The following is a 16695-nucleotide window of genomic DNA, read 5'->3' as shown; positions in this document are numbered from 1 at the left end:
TTCATTCTTCGTCACATGGTTATTAGCAGTTCTGGGGATCAGTGTGTGAAGATACATAAAGCTCCTTCAATTAGATTTTCTATTACATTTTTGTGAGAAATGCTTAACAATAACCAATCACAAAAGACAAGAGTTTAACATTGTTAAGTAAAAGGGCAAGCCTCAGATGTAACTCGGATCTTCTGGTTTAATCTGCTTCCCTGAGCTCTGAATCCAGAGGCCCAGTGGTCTATGGCTCCCACCAACTGGATGTTCACGGTGGTCGACTCAACAGTTCCAGTCTTGGTAAGGAGCCACCACCGATGAATTTCTCTGCCGAAACTCATGTCCTCCCTTTTATTCCACCTCCTCACCAAACCAGTCACCAAGCTTTGGCCATTGTGTTCTCCTCCATGGCTCTCAGGTCTGTCCCCTCCACTCCATTCCACCAACATGGCCCCAGTGAAATCTCCCTTCTTGTTACATTGGGATTACTACACAGGGTCCTCACCTCTCTCTCTCTCTCTCTCTCGCTCTCCTGACCATTCTCCTGGCTGCGGAGGAAGGAATTGGGACAAAGCACAGTCTGTCTCCCAACCTCAATGGCACCTCTGAACTTCTGAGTTCAAGGCTGGCTTCTCAGCATGGCCACCAGTCTCTGCCCACCCCATGGGCCCCCCATGCCCTTAGGCTCCAGCCCTGCAAACAGCTCATGGAATGTGCATGACTTGCTCTTGTTGGTCCTCTTGCACCAGCAACTCTTTTCACCTGGGTTTTAAATATAGGTTTTATTATTATTCGGGCACGGTGAGGATCAGGAGATGCTGCCACCAAAAAGATAGTCTGTTGGTCACAGTTTCCAAGAGGAGGGGGCATGCCATGCCACATGGGGCCACACGGGGATGCACTGGGATCATTCAGGATACCAAGGGTAAGAGACTTTATTGCAGTTTCTGGGGGAAGGAGCAGTTGAGGCAGGGCAAGCAGGCTCAGGACTGGCTGGTTTGAGTCATTTCAGCAGGCTAGGGGGCACAGAGCTGCCCTTAGTTGTCTGGTCCCTGATCAGAGCAGGTGGATAGGGGCCCTGAGTGTGGGAGCCTATAAAAGAGGTGGTGGGCTGTGGGCTCTGGATTGGCTGGTTTGCATATGAAAGGCAAGCTCCCAGGCCAAGCTTTTGCTTTTTCTAGGAATCAGCTAACCCTGGGAGGGTTGGTCCCTCTCTGGTCAGCAAGGCTCTAGATGTCAAAACATCAATTACAGAAACTAGAAAATGTGGTTAATACAGCCTGGAATGCCCTTCCTTTCATCCCTGGCAAAACTGATGGATAGCATGTCCCGGCCTAAGGCTCCAGAGGTTCCCTTGGGGCCCCAGGTAGGCCAGGGAGCCTCCCTGCACCTTGGTGCCCCATCAAGGGGGTCATGGGACAAGAGGCGGGAGGCCAGCACTGTGCCGGCTGCGTAACTGGCTCTGAGAGGATGTCAGCTTCCTCCTCTCCAGCCTTGTCTTTGCAAGAAACAGCTCAGTGTTCCTTCCTCAGGACATTCTCTGACCCCTTGGTCTGGGTTCCTTTTTCCCCTCAAACTGTCTGTATCTCAGCACTTAACCCACCAGATTGGATGTGTCTGTGTGTTTGTGTGTCTGTCTCCCCCGCTGGAGGGGTTGCTCTTTCAGGGCAGGAACATCCCAATGACCCGCCACACACCCTGGCTCCTGGTCACAGGGGCTTGCTCAGCAAACATTTGGAAAGTAAATGAATTAATCATGGCTTGGCTATGTCCACTGCCTCCCAAAGGAATGCTCCATGTGGGCCCCTCTGGGGTCAGACATGCATGCTTCCTCCTCCCAAGTCCTCTGTACCTTCTTCTGCTTGAAGTCAGGCCCAGCCACTGGCACATCTGCACATCAGGCCAGGCAGGCCCCAGCCGGCGGGGTGCAGCTCAGCTCGAGCTGATTTCCCAAGCGTGGCCAACCATGTGTGCCCGCCACATGCGGCTGCGGCGCTCCCGCTAACGAGGCAAAGGCCCCGGCCACAGCCCACTGGGAAAGGAGCCGCACCGGCCTTGCCAGGAGGGTCCCCTGGCTCCAGCCGGGACTTGGGCTCCGCTTCCCACCCACCCCCACCCGGGAGCCTGCTCCTGGCAAAGGCCCCATGCTTATCCCACATTAAAGCCAGGCTGTGTTGAGTAAAACCTCAGCACATAAAAATGGATGTGCTGGGGCGCCTGGGTGGCTCAGTCGTTAAGCGTCTGCCTTCAGCTCAGGGCCTGATCCCAGAGTCCAGGGATCAAGCCCTGCATCGGGCTCCCTGCTCTGCTGGGAGCCTGCTTCTTCCTCTCCCACTCCGCCTGCTTGTGTTCCCTCTCTCGCTGGCTGTCTCTCTCTCTCTGTCAAATAAAATAAAAAATAAAATCTTTTTTAAAAAATGGGTGTGTGCTACATCTAGCAAGGGGGAACTATCCCATTTTTAATAATTTCTTAATAAGAAAGTGCCATTAAATGCACTTAGGCTCTCACGGTGTAACTAGCAGAGTGCTGTCGTGGCCCCGTCCTCGTTAACGTTTTATTACTGCTCCGCTCTGCTTCTAGAATGACAGCCAGAGCCTGAACAGCTTGGCGGCATTCACAGGCTCCAGGCCAGGGAGCGCAGGAGAAGCACATTAGGCTCCAGGAGCTCCTATTTGTGGGGTCTTCCTTTGGCTCAGCTGTCACTTGGTTGCCTCGTGACATTTGTTCCTGGGAAAGAGAGCAGCTGCTTCTGATGTGTGTGCTCCCTGGAGGGCGAAGGGGCGGGAGGGGAGGGAGAGACAGCTGCTGGGCCAGCAGGCCCCCTACTTCTCTAATCCTGACTGGGCTGCCTGCCCTGTCAGCGCCTCGGATGCCTGGAGCCCTTGTGGAGCAGGACATGGCAGCAAGCTGCAGGTCAGCAAGCACGCTGTATTCCGTCTTCACTTACTCAGCTGTTAGTATGTGCCAGACAGCAGATAGGTGCGGAGGGGATGAGGAATTAAAAAAAAAGAGTTTCCTCAAGGTAGTCGGGTTCTAAGCGAAGTGTCAAAGAAGTAACCGATGCAAAAGAAAAGACACTGGAATCGCAATCAGAAGTGCTCCTGATTCCACCTGGAGGGAGTCAGGTGGGCTTCCTGGTGGAGGTGAGGCCTTGGCTGAGTCTTGACGGAGATATGTTAGCACATGAGTAAGTGGAAGGAAGGGAGAGAGACCAGACTGTCCAAAGGAACAGGCTAGAGAAAGGGGCACCACCTGGCCAGAAAACCACATAATCCAGTCACAAACCTCAGTCCGTAGATCCAAATGGAGCCACAACTACATCAGTGTCCAGATGTGAGACAAATAACACCCGGCTGCAAGTCACTCAAGCCAGGGTTTCCCAGACTTCAGTGTGCACACAAATCACCAGGGAGCTTGTTAAAATGAAGAGACTGAGTGAGAAGATCTGGGGTGGGGCCAAGCTCATGAGAAATGCAGGACGTAATTGGTAATATAATCACCGTGAGCTGTGGACCACAGTTTTGGTAGCAAGAATTAAACATCAAGGGGAAATCTTAGCATATCCAGCAAGAGACCTGGATCAGGTGGTCCCATGATGGGTTTGGTGGCTCACTAATGTCACAAGGGCTCAGGCTTTTCTGTCTCTCTTTCCTGCCATCCTTAGCACCTCTCTCCTCATCTTATGTTCTTATAATTAAAAGACGGTTGTTACAGCTCTACACAGCCCATCCTCCCATGACAGGATCAGAGACAACAACAAAGGGAGTTTCTCCTCACAGTGCTCTTTCTTTTCACCAGGGAGAAAAATCTCTCCCAGAATTTTGATTATCTTATATTAATTATATTATATTATATTATATTATATTATATTATATTATATTATATTATAATTTTCCCCCAGAATATATGTATTGTATTATGTAAATATATGTACAGATAGATAGATATATGTATTTACCTATCTGCCTTTCTAGAGAGAGAGAAAGAATAATGTTTGGCCAACTATATGGATACCCCATGGCCCAGGCAAGTTGGCACATAAAATTAATCATCACACCTCCTGGCAGTCCCTCTCTTTGTCTCATTGTCCAGAACTGAGTCATGTGCCCACTCATGAATTAGTTCATGAACCATGAACCAAAGAATAATGGGGTACCATGATGCCTCAAGCAATCATGACTGATCCTCCACAGTTGAACCCAACATCTGTGTGTATACTGTCACCAGTGTTGAACTGAACAAAACCAGGGTTCTTTAGCAAAAAAGAAGAGAAAGAGTGGCTATAGGTAGGCAAGGAGAAGAACTAAGATCCAAATAACCATGGTTCTCAGTTCCCACCTCTACCACTAGGACCCTTCCATGCTCCCATTCATTTCTGGCAGCCCCAAAGTAGTGTCCATTGCTTCCTCATATGCAATCCAGAGTGCCACTCACTACCAGTACCCTCTTTGAGCCCAGCTCTGCTGTGTAGCCTCCACTGCTCCATACAGTGGAACTCTGTTGATGGATCTCGGACTCGATGTGACCCCCCAACATCTCGGCAGACCCTGAGAATGGAGAATGAGAATGGCTCCCTATCAGGTTTGCTTGGCCGGGAAGTGGTGAGGTTCAGGGAAATGTTCTACAGGTTAGCAGAACTCACACCTTATCATTAGGGCTGGCTCCACGTGCCAGCCCCCAGGCTATTCCTAAAGACACTACCCCCCATCTGTCTTGTATAGATACACTGATGAAGTCTCTCAAAGGCCTCAGAGCCCTTCTTTGCATTGTGACTCCCTTCCATCTGCACACGCTTCATGCCCTGGTCTCAGCCTCAGGACTAAATACTCCTGAATTGTGTGGAGCTCAGTGTCAGATGTATTTTGAGTGTTTTCCACAGGGAGCTTCTCTGCCCTTACTTAAATCAGTGGCCATAGATATTTGGGGTTGGTGGGGAGAGATATCACTTATTCCATGCACCAGATATACCTAATCTCAGCTGTCTCAAGATGATCTGTTCAGCTATATGTGACTATATAGTAATTTTTAGTATAGTTAAAAGTGGAGTGGAGGCTCCATTAAGAAATGAAGTTGGAATGGTATTCAGGGGCCAGAATATTCATTCACTCAATCATTCAAGAAATATTTACTAAGGGGCGCCTGGGTGGCACAGCGGTTAAGCGTCTGCCTTCGGCTCAGGGCGTGATCCTGGCGTTGTGGGATCGAGCCCCACATCAGGCTCCTCCACTATAAGCCTGTTTCTTTCTCTCTCACTCCCCCTGCTTGTGTTCCCTCTCTCGCTGGCTGTCTCTGTCTCTGTCGAATAAATAAATAAAATCTTTAAAAAAAAAAGAAAAGAAAAGAAATATTTACTGAGCACCAACTATGTGCCAGGTGCTTTACTGGACACTGAATACAATGAGACAGCCATTCTCTTTAACCTCATGCAGTTTACAGTATAGGTCATTGGGTTATCCTAGATACATACTGAAGAATTTGGAGTTATCTAAAAGGTCACAGGGAGCCACATGATATAGGATTTAATCACATAAAGACATAATTAATTAATGGCATCATATGACTTGCATTTGTAACAGCACCCTTTAGGACCCATGTGGAGGATGAACTAGAGGAGGCTATAACTAAAGGCAAAATAACCACTGTCCATGCAGTAACTTCGGTAGAAAATGATCAAGATCTGACCCAAAGCAGTAGTCATGGGGTTGGGGAGAAGGAGATAAGTATAAAACACATAAAGGAGGCTGGGTCTACAGGATCTCATGAGCTCACGAAAGACATGACATGGGAGTGATGGCAGAGAGGGAGGAGTCCATGGAGACCCCTCCAGACAGGAATGGCAGGACCGATACCAGGTTCAGGGAAATATCTGTTAATTTGGTGAGGTTTTCTGAGGTTTTTTATTTATTTATTTGACAGGGTACAAGCAGGGGGAGCATCAGGCAGAGGGAGAGGGAGAAGCAGGCTCCCCACTGAACAGGGAGGCCGATGTGGGGTTCAATCCCAGGACCCTGGGATTATGACCTGAGCCAAGGCAAACGCTTAACCAGCTGAGCCACCCAGGAACCCCATGTTAATTTGATTTTGATCACATTGAACTTGGATCATTGGTGGGACATTAGCCAGGCCCATCATTGTTAAATTATAGCCTTAGATTGAAGAAAGAAATCTAGTCTGCACAAATTCCAGAATCAGGAGTCATCATCATGTAGTTTAAGTTATTTATATGGATGAGATTCCCAGGGAAAGAGAAAAGATGTAGTTTGAGGACAGAAACCTAGATATAATATTTCAGGGCATGTAGAGAGGAGGGAGTCTGAGAAGGACCCTGAGAAGGAGTAAAAAAATCAAGAGACAACAGAACCTTTCCAGAAGGAAGTAGGCAATTCATTTGGGACATTTCTGTTGAATATCTCCAAAGTAACAGGTACTGTTCTAGGCCCCAGCAGTGAGGGATGAGGCTAACCTTCATGAAGCCAGCGATCTACAAGAGAAGACAGGCATGAATCAAGGAAGTAAGAAGTCCTGGCAAGATGGTGAATAGGTGCAGGCTGCTAGCCCCTTCACCAAGGGCAACCCTGGAGATGCCAAAGATCTACAAGGAAAATGTATAAATTTGAAGAACTAAAGTAAAGACAGTGACTAACTCTTAGGGAAGAGAGAGGGAGTGTTCATCTGGTATGGAGTGGCTTGGGGAGAGGTGGCATAGTACCACCACTGGCAAAGAGGCTAATTTGTGCTCCTTTCTCCTCCATAGGACCTGGGTGCTTGATGCCTGCCTTACAGCCCCTGTGATGAGGAAACAGCATAGTAAATTTGTGGCAACAACAGCAGCCAGTGGGATGAGTGGTAAACAGATAACAACCAAGAAAAACTGATTAGCCCTAGAGTTTTCCCTCACCCCTGGCCCTGAACCCCCCACACCTCAAAGACTGGGTAACTATAAAGAAAGATAGTTGCTAAGAAGGCCAGGGGAGAGTATAGTGAAGATCCCTCTGAGACAAGAGCATCTTGTGAGGGACACTAAATGGACATCCTTAAGAACCGAGCCTGGTACCATGAGGCCTCCATCCTAAGGCACACATTACCTTTGTAAACCAGGAGGTTTATCACCAGAAGCACATGAACAGGGAGCAGTTACTAAAACAACATCAACAACCCTCATATTATCTAAAATGTTTGGCTTTCAATTTAAAAAAATTATATGCAAAAAACAGGAAATAGCAGTCTGTATTCAAGGAAAAAAATACAGACAACAGAAACTGACTCTGAGTGAAATCAGATGTTGGATTTAGTAAACAGAAATTTCAAAGGATGAATATGTTCAAAGAAGTAAAGGAATCTCTGTCAAACAATTAACAGAAAATATTACGTCAATGACTGTTATGGACTGAATGTTTGTGTTCCCCCCAAAATGCATATGTTGAAGCTCTAACCCCCAATGTGACTATATTTAGACATAGTGATAGTGAGGAGTCATGTCATGAAGGTTAAATGAGATCATAGTGTTGGGCTGGTACCCTTAGAAGAAGTGAAAGAGGTATTCATTCTTTCTCTCCACTAATGTGAGGACTCAGCAAGAAAGCAGCCATTTGCAAGCCAGGAAGAGAGTCCTCACTGGAAATCAATCTCGCAGGACCTTGATCTGGAACATCTAGACTTCAAACTCAGAAAATAAATATTGTTTAGGCTACCTAGTCTATGGTATTCTGTTATGGCAGCCTGAGCAGATTAATGCAATGACTTCACAAAATCTCAAAAGAGAAGTAGAAACTATGATAAAGATTCAAATGGAAATTCTATAGTTAAAAAGTCCAATAACTGAAATTTAAAATTCACTAGATAGACTTAGTGGAGATTGGAGATGGCAGAAGAATCAGTGACACTGAAGATTGATCAATGGAAACTGTCCAATCTGAAGAACAGAAAGAAACAAACGATTGAAGAAAACTGAGCAGAGGCTCAGAGACCTGCAAGGTATCCAACATACATGCAGTGGAGTCTAGGAAAAATGGGAGAGGAAGGGAAAGAATGGAGAAATCATTTAAAAAGTAATGGCCAAGGGGCGCTCAGTCATTAAGCGTCTGCCTTCGGCTCAGGGCGTGATCCCGGCATTCTGGGATCAAGCCCCGCATCAGACTCCTCGCTGGGAGCCTGCTTCTTCCTCTCCCACTCCCCCTGCTTGTGTTCCCTCTCTCGCTGGCTGTCTCTCTGTCAAATAAATAAATAAAATCTTAAAAAAAAAAAGAAAGAAAAGTAATGGCCAAAATATTTGCAAATATGATGAAAAATCCATCAGGGAAATATAATAGTGAAAAGTGTGTTTGCACCCAACAACAGTGCCTCAAAATACATAAAGTAAAAACTGACAGGACTGAAAGGAAATATAGACAATTCAACAATTATAGCCAGAGAATTCAACATTCCTTTCTCAGAAATTGATAGACCTAGACAGAAAATCAATACGGATATAAAGACTTGAACAACATTCCTCCCCAAAACAGCAGAATTACACATTCAAATATACATTAGACATTCTCTAGAATAGACCATATGCTAGGCTCTTACACAAGTCTCAGTAAATATAAGAATTAAATAATAGTACATATGTTTTCTAGTCACCACAGAATTAATCGGATGTAAAAAACAGAAAGAAATTGGGAAATGACGAACAATTTGGAAGTTAAACAATACACTTCTAAGTAATCCTTGGGTCAAAGCAGAAATCACAGGAGAAATTTAAAAATATCTTGAACTGGGGGCACCTGGATAGCTAAGTCGGGTAAGCAGCCGACTCTTGATTTCGGCTCAGGTCATGATCTCAGGGTCCTGGCATTGAGCCCCCTGTGTGGGGCTTCGCATTGGGCTCCATGCTCAGCTGTGAGTCTGCCTGAAGAGTCTCTCTCTCTCCCTCGCCCTCTGCCCCAACCCCATTCATGCACTCTCTCTCCCATTCTCTCTCTCTTTAAAATAAATAAATAAATCTTTAAAAATATCTTGAACTGGATGAAAGTGAAAACATAATGTAAAATTTATGAAATATAGAGAAAGTGATACCTAGAGAAAAAAAATACAGCTTTAAATACATTAGAAAAATTACATATCTAAAACTGATATTCTAAGTTTCTGCCTAAAGAAACTACTAAAGAAAAACAAATCATGCCCAAAGTAAATAGAAGGAAATAATAAATATCAGAGAACAAATCAATGAAATAGAAAACAGAAACACATGGAGAAAAATCAAGAAACCAAAGCTGGTTCTTTGAAAATGTCAACAAGATTGATAAACCTTTTGTCAGACTAACCAAGAAAAAAGGAAAGACGACATAATTACAACTCATGAATGAAAGAGGAAGCATTACTACAGAGTCTACAGAAATTAAAAAATGATAAGGGAAAATTATGAATAACTTTATGCCGACTCTAGTGTGTGGTTTTTTCCTCTCATGCTACCAAGCAATTTTCTAACACCAGCTAGGTATCCCACAAATTCAACCCAATGCTGACATTATCCAGCTGGAGATAGCATCAGATCCCACAGGTGAAGAACTCAGTCCTTCAAGACTTGATTAGCCCCACAACTTCAGGTACCAATTCCAAGTCCAGATTGTTACCTATGCTTCAGAATGACTGACTATAAATCAGAGGTTCCCAGACCCCTCCTCAGGCTTGATTAACTTGCAAGAGTGGCTTCCAGAACTCAGAGAAACATGTTACTTACTAGATCACTGGTTTATTATAAAATGATATAATTCAGGAATAGCCAGATGTAAGAGATACAGAGGGTAAGGTATGGGGAAAGGTGCAGAGCTTCCATGCCTCTGAGCTCCACTCTCCCATGCCATTCTCCATGTGTTCATTTCTTTGGGTTTTGTGGAGGCTTCATGCACATAAACACAATTGATTAAATCATTGGCCATTGGTTGAATTCAATTTGCAGTCCCTCTTCCCTTGCCTGAGGTGGGGGGGTGTGTGGTGGAGGGTGGGCACTAAAATTTCTAATCTTTTAATCACATGGCTGGTTCCCCTGGGAACCAGTTCCCATCTTTATGTTGTCTAGGAGCTTTCCACACGTCACCTTATTCATATAACAAAGGACACCTTTATCACTCTCATTACTTAGAAATTCCCAAGGTTTTTAGAAGTTCTGTGCAAGGTCAAAGACCAAATATAGATTTCTTATTATAAACTAAAATATGACACCAACACATGATGCAACTGAGATAAAATGGAAAAAATTCCTAGAAAGATACAAATTACCAAGACTAACTCAAGAACAAATAGAAATTCCTAAAAGACCTGTTAAAAAGTAAAGAAATTGAATTGGTAACTTAAAATATTCCCACAAAGAGAACTACAGCCCAAAGTTGGTCAATTCTGGTGGTAAATTTGGAATTTCTATAAAATATTTAAGGAAAAAGTAATACACGTTTATACAAACTCTCCCGGAAAATTGAAAAAGAGGGAACCTTTCCTATCTCATTCTATGAGGTCAGCATTATCTGATACTAAAACCAAAGAAATTATAAGAAAAGAAAGGCACAAACCAGTATACAGAGTTTTAAATAAAATATTAACAAATAGAATCTAACAATATAGCAAACGGTAAAACATCATGGCCTAGTGAGATGTGTCCCAGGGATGCAAAGTTGGTTTACCATGAGAAAATCAGTGTATGTAATTCACCATATTGGTGGAATAGAGGACAAAAACCACATGATCATCCCAATAGACGCAAAAAATTTTTTTACAAAATCCAACATCCATTTCTGACTAAAAAACAAAACAAAAAACAACAACAAAAAAAACCCTGCAATCAGGAATAGAAGGGAACTTCCTCAACCTGACAGTAGACATCTACAAAAAACCCTAAACTACTATCACAATTAAGAGTGAAAAGCTGGATGCCTTTCACTAAGATCAGGAACAAGGCAAAGATGTTCTCTCTTATCAGTTCTGCTCAACACTGAACTGAAAGGTCTAGCCAGAACAGTAAGGCAGGAGAAATAAAGGCATGCTGACCGGAAGGGACAAAATAACATTTTAATTTTCACATTATTCTATATGTAGACCCTATGTAGGATGTTTTTTCTATTATCCTACATATAGAAAATCCTAAGAAATCTATAAAAAATGATTAGAACAAATAAATTTATCAGGGCTTCAGAATCTAAGATCAACATACAAAAATCCATTGTATTTCCATATTCTAGCTAATGAAATTAAGAAAACAAGTTCATTGACATTTTAAGCTGTTACAAAAACTATGAAATAAGGATAAATCTGACAAAAGATGTTCAAGGCCTGTGGATTAGTTTTGCTGTGCTGCAGACTATCAAAACCTTAGCAGCTTAGAAATACACTCACAGGTTTTATGGGTCAGGAGTCTGGACGCAGCATATCTGAATCCTTTGCTCGGGTCACCCAGGCCATGAGCAAGGTGTCAGCTGGAGCTGTGGTCTCCTCTGATTCTTGGGGACATCTTAAAAACTCAATCAGCTTGCAGGCAGAATTTAGTTCACTGCAGCTGGAGATTTCATGGAAGCTTTTGTCCTTGAGGCCAACAGGAGTCTTTCCAGTGCTTTATCCTCTTTTAAGAACGCCCCTAATAAAGTCAGGCCCATGTAAGATTATATCCTATTTATTAACTCAGAATCAACCATTAGTAACCTCATTATAGGTGTGATATCCCATTATACACTACATTCATGGGTCCCACCCATACTCAAGGGGAAGAGATGACACAAGGTGCCTATCCCAGCAGGCGGGAATCTTGGGGGACACCTTTGTTTTTGTTTGTTTTTTTTTTTAAGATTTTACTTATTTATTTGTCAGAGAGAGAGAGCACAAGCAGGGGGAGCATCAGGCAGAGGAAGAAGCTGACTCCCCACTGAGCAAGGATCCCGATGTGGGACTCAGTCCCAGAACCTTGGGATCATGACCTGAGCCGAAGGCAGATGCTTAACCGACTAAGTCACCCAGGTGTCCCTTGGGGTACGTCTGTGAACTCTGACAACCACAACCTGCACTCTAAAGACTACAAAACATGGCTGGGAGGAATTAAAGACCTAAGTAATCGGAGAGGTATACCATGTTCATGAGTTGGAAGACTCAATATTTGTGAGATATGAATTCTTTCCAAATTGATTTATAGATTCAGCGCAATCAAAATTAAAATCCCAACAGACTTTCTTGTAGACATTGACAAGTTGGTTCTAAAATTTATACAGACATGTGAAGAATAGCCAAAGAAACCAGACCAGCCAAAACGACCTTTAAAAAGATGACCAAAGTCAGAGAATTAACTCTACCCAAATTTCAAGACTTAGCGTAAGTCTGTATAAGTGAATGCAGCACACAAACAGATCAATGAAACAGAACAGATTCAAGAAACAGAGACACACACAAATATATGGACAACTGATTTTTTACAAAGATGCAGAGGCAACTTTGGAGAAATGGTCCATAAAAGAAAAAGGGCTACATTAGACTTTGTCCAAATTAAAACCTCTGCTTTTTGAAAAACTTATTAAGAGAATAAAAATCAAGCCACAGATTGGGAGAAAATATTTGAAAATCATATATCTGACAAGGAACTTGTATCCAGAATATGTATTTCTTAATCATTTTTCCTTTCAATTTTATTGAGATATAATTGATAGGCATCACTGAATAGGTTTAAGGTGTACAGCACAATGGTTTGATTTACATATATTGTGAAATGATTACAATACACTTAGTTAACACAAATCATCTCATATAAATGCTCGGAAAAAAAGAGAAAAAAATACTTTTTCCTTGTAATGAAACTTTTAGGATCTACTCTTAGCAACTTTCAAATAAACCACATAGCAGTGTTAACTACAGTCATCATGTACATTAGACCCCTGATACTTATTTATCCTATAACTGGAAGTTAATACCTTTGATCTTCTTCATCCAGATCCAGTTTCCCACTCCACCCTCCACTGCCCCAACTCTGGTAACCACAAATCTGATCTCTTTTCTATGAGTTTGGTTTTTATTTTGTTTTGTTTTAGATTCGACATGTAAGTGAAATCAAACAAGTATTCGTTTCTCTGTCTGGATTATTTCATTTAGCATAATGCCCACAAGCTCTATTCATGTTTTTGCAAATAGAACATATTTTTTTCAAAACTTCTCAAAATTCAAGAATAAGAAAACAATTTTTTTCTAATGGGCAAAAGACATACGGATGGCAAAAACACATGAAAACATACTCAATATCATTAGTCATTACAGGAAGGGCAAATTAAAAGCACAAATGACTGAAATTAAAACGACTGATCATGCCAAGCATGGCAAGGATACAGAGCAACTGGAACTCTCATTTGGAAAACAGTTTCGAAGTTTCTTAAAAACTTAAACGTAAACCTACCATATGATTCAACAGTTCCATTCTTAGATCTTTACCCAAGAGAATTAAAAGTATATGGCCATACAAAGACATATATATGAATGTCCACAGTAGCTCTATTTGTCATAGCCCCAACCTGGAAACAACCCAAATGCCCATCAACGTGTGAATGGAAAGAACGAATTGCAATAGATCCATACTTTAAAGTGGAATTGAAGGGAATAAACTATTGATACATCAAACAACATGACTCAGTCTCAAAATAATCATGCTGACTTTGAGAAGTCAGACAAAAAAGTATACACGTTGTATGATTCCATTTATGTAAAGTTTTACAAAACGTAAACTAACCTATAGTGCCAGAAAGCAGATCGATGAGACAGAGAGAGATGGAGGGGGTGGGAGCAGAGAATTAAAAGGGGCCCAAGGTTGGGGCGCCTGGGTAGCGCAGTCGTTAAAGCGTCTGCCTTCGGCTCAGGGCGTGATCCCGGCTTACCGGGATCGAGTCCCACATCGAGCTCCTCCGCTATGAGCCTGCTTCTTCCTCTCCCACTCCCCCTGCTGTGTTCCCTCTCTCGCTGGCTGTCTCTCTGTCACATAAATAAATAAAATCTTAAAAAAAATAAAATAAAATAAAATAAAATAAAATAAAATAAAATAAAAGGGGCCCAAGGAAACATCTGTTGGTATAGACATGTTCAGTATCTTGATGGTGGTGGTTTCACCAGTGGTATGCAAGACATATCAAATCATGCACATTAAATATGTGTGGTTTAGCGCTTCTGGGTGGCTCAGTCAGGTAAGCATCTGCCTTCAGCTCAGGTCATGATCCCGGGGTCCTGGGATCGGGTCCCATGTGGGGCTCCCTCCTCAGCAGGGAGCCTGCTTCTTCCTCTCCCTCTGTTCCCCCCCTGCCTGTCCCCCTGCCCATACTCTTTCTCTCAAATAAATAAGTAAAATCTTAAAATATAAAGAAATGATAAATAAATAAATAAATAAATAAATAAATAAATAAATAAATAAGTGTGTGGTTTACTGTCTGTCAACTCTACCTCAATAAAACTATTTCAAAATTGTCAAGTTAAACATGTTTAGCAAGAGTACTTCTGTGGTGGCACAGAGATTTCATAGCGCCTCATGCCAGCAGGTATAGACTGCCAGGTGTTTCCTCTATTAGCGATGCTAGGTGTTGATAACTTGGTAAGGTGGTGACTGCCAGATCTTTCCATTATAAAGCACATTTTTCCTTTTGCAATTAATGAATGATTTATAGAATGACACATCGGCCTTGTACAAACACCCTTTTCCTCAATTCCCTTTCTACAAATGTTTGCAGCACGAGTCAGCCAAATATTTCCGTGAAGTTCCAGATACTAAATAATTTAGGCTTTGTGGACCATGTTGTCTCAGTCTCAATTATGCGAATCTTCCATTGTAGCACAAATGCAGGCATAGGCAACATGTTGATGAATGAGCATGGCTGTGGTCCAATAAAACCTTACTTATGGACCCTGAAATTTCAATTTATGTAAATTTCATGTGTCAAGACATATTGTTCTCCTTTGGATTTTGTCCACTACCTAAATTTTTTAAAAAACATTCTCAACTCATGGGATATACAACATCAAAGAGATGGTGGACTGGATTTGACTGATGTATGGTAGTTCCCTGAGCCCTAGTTTAAAGAATCCATTTATTGCCCAAGCCAATTACTTCATTGGTTTGCAAAATGGTAATTTTCTCATTCAATTGTTCTCTCTACCTATATTAACTGATATTCTTCAGTAAAGAACTGCTTCTCATTAATGAGGAATGCCAAGCACTTTTTCCTCAAAAGGCAGGATAAATGTTTAATTCTCTCCCTTTAATTACAGATACTTAGAGAAAGAAATTAGTGTAACTGTCATAAACCGTGGTGGTAAATGATTTTCTCTCTTTGTCTGTAAAACTATGGAACCATGGTTTTTATTTATTCAACCATTAATAAAATATTTATTTATTTATTTATAATCAATCTTAGTTCTCTTTTTTTTATTCTGGTCTCAAACTGTCCCATATTTGGCAATTAGGAAACCCCTTGGGGTCTGTGTGTTTTTGGTACAACTCCATTAATCTTTGACAGCTTCCTTACTTCTTGGCACATGATACATCAAGGTCACCTTATCCTTCTGCCTAGATCTTGAAACATCCATTTCTCCAAAAGCCCTGATTCCTTTAGTGAGGGCCAATATTAGACTTAATTATCCTATCCTATACCATACTATACTATACTATACTATACTATACTATACTATACTGGCGATTTCCTAGCTTTCAACCTAATACTAAGAAACCAGGGTCTGTACCCAAATGTGCTCATTGCTGCTGTGTGTCATAATTTCCATGCTTTTCAGTGGGCAGAGCTAGGAAATACTTTTTATTTTTAATTGTGAATTCACCCAGTATTATCAGTTCAAAATTAACATGAAAGATTTTTTTAACTTTAATTTTATGTCTTTTTCTCACCTTGAAAATCTTGACTCATTGCATCAACAAATTCACCTATTTTATCCTACAATATACATGAGTTTCAAAATTACCACGCCAACGTTACTACAGATAATAAAACTGAATGCAATTTAAGATTTATCTGCTGTTCTCTTTGACCTGAGATATGTCGCAGATATGCCACATTTCTCGAGATATGCCACATTTCTCGAGAATCAGACAAGCAACAAGGTCTTAAGAGTAAAAACGCGGTAGTCATGACATGGACACACAGAGGAACCAAGAGAATAGAACAGTAATTTCACAGAAGGTCCGTGTGTGTAGGGTTGTAACCAAAGACCCCTTTCATTGTCTTGGTGTTTCAATGGAGGCCCCCTAGCTGAGACTAACAGATGACAAGTACCCACACATTCTAGAGATGTTGGGCCATCTATGTCGACATTGCTCAGAGGTGCCCCCAGACACACTGTCTGTCCATCCGAGAGAGCAGTTGAGGTAGGGGGCTGTCGGGAGGAGAATGGATGGAGGTGGTTAGTGGGAAGGAAGAATTTCTTCGCAGAGAGTTGTCAGGGCAGTGGTGTCGCCCCTCACCCTCATGGAGGAAGAGAGATGGTGCTTTCCCCCACGCTTCCAGACAAGCGGGGGGACTCCAGCCTGAAGACCAAAGCAGGAAGCAATGCCAGAGGAAACGGTGGGACCCTGAGGAATGTGAGGAAGGTTTGACAGAGCAGCTGAGAAGGGATTATTCCCTGTGCTTCTACCCAATCCCCAACAGCTGAACAACAGAGTGAGCAATGTGAGACCTGAGACAAGCTTTCCTGGCTGGGATCCCTTCCTGGCCCTTCCA

Source organism: Ursus arctos, unplaced genomic scaffold, assembly GCF_023065955.2.
Source record: "Ursus arctos isolate Adak ecotype North America unplaced genomic scaffold, UrsArc2.0 scaffold_10, whole genome shotgun sequence".
In the NCBI taxonomy this organism is placed as follows: Eukaryota; Metazoa; Chordata; class Mammalia; order Carnivora; family Ursidae; genus Ursus; species Ursus arctos.
This window is presented reverse-complemented; position numbering follows the sequence as displayed.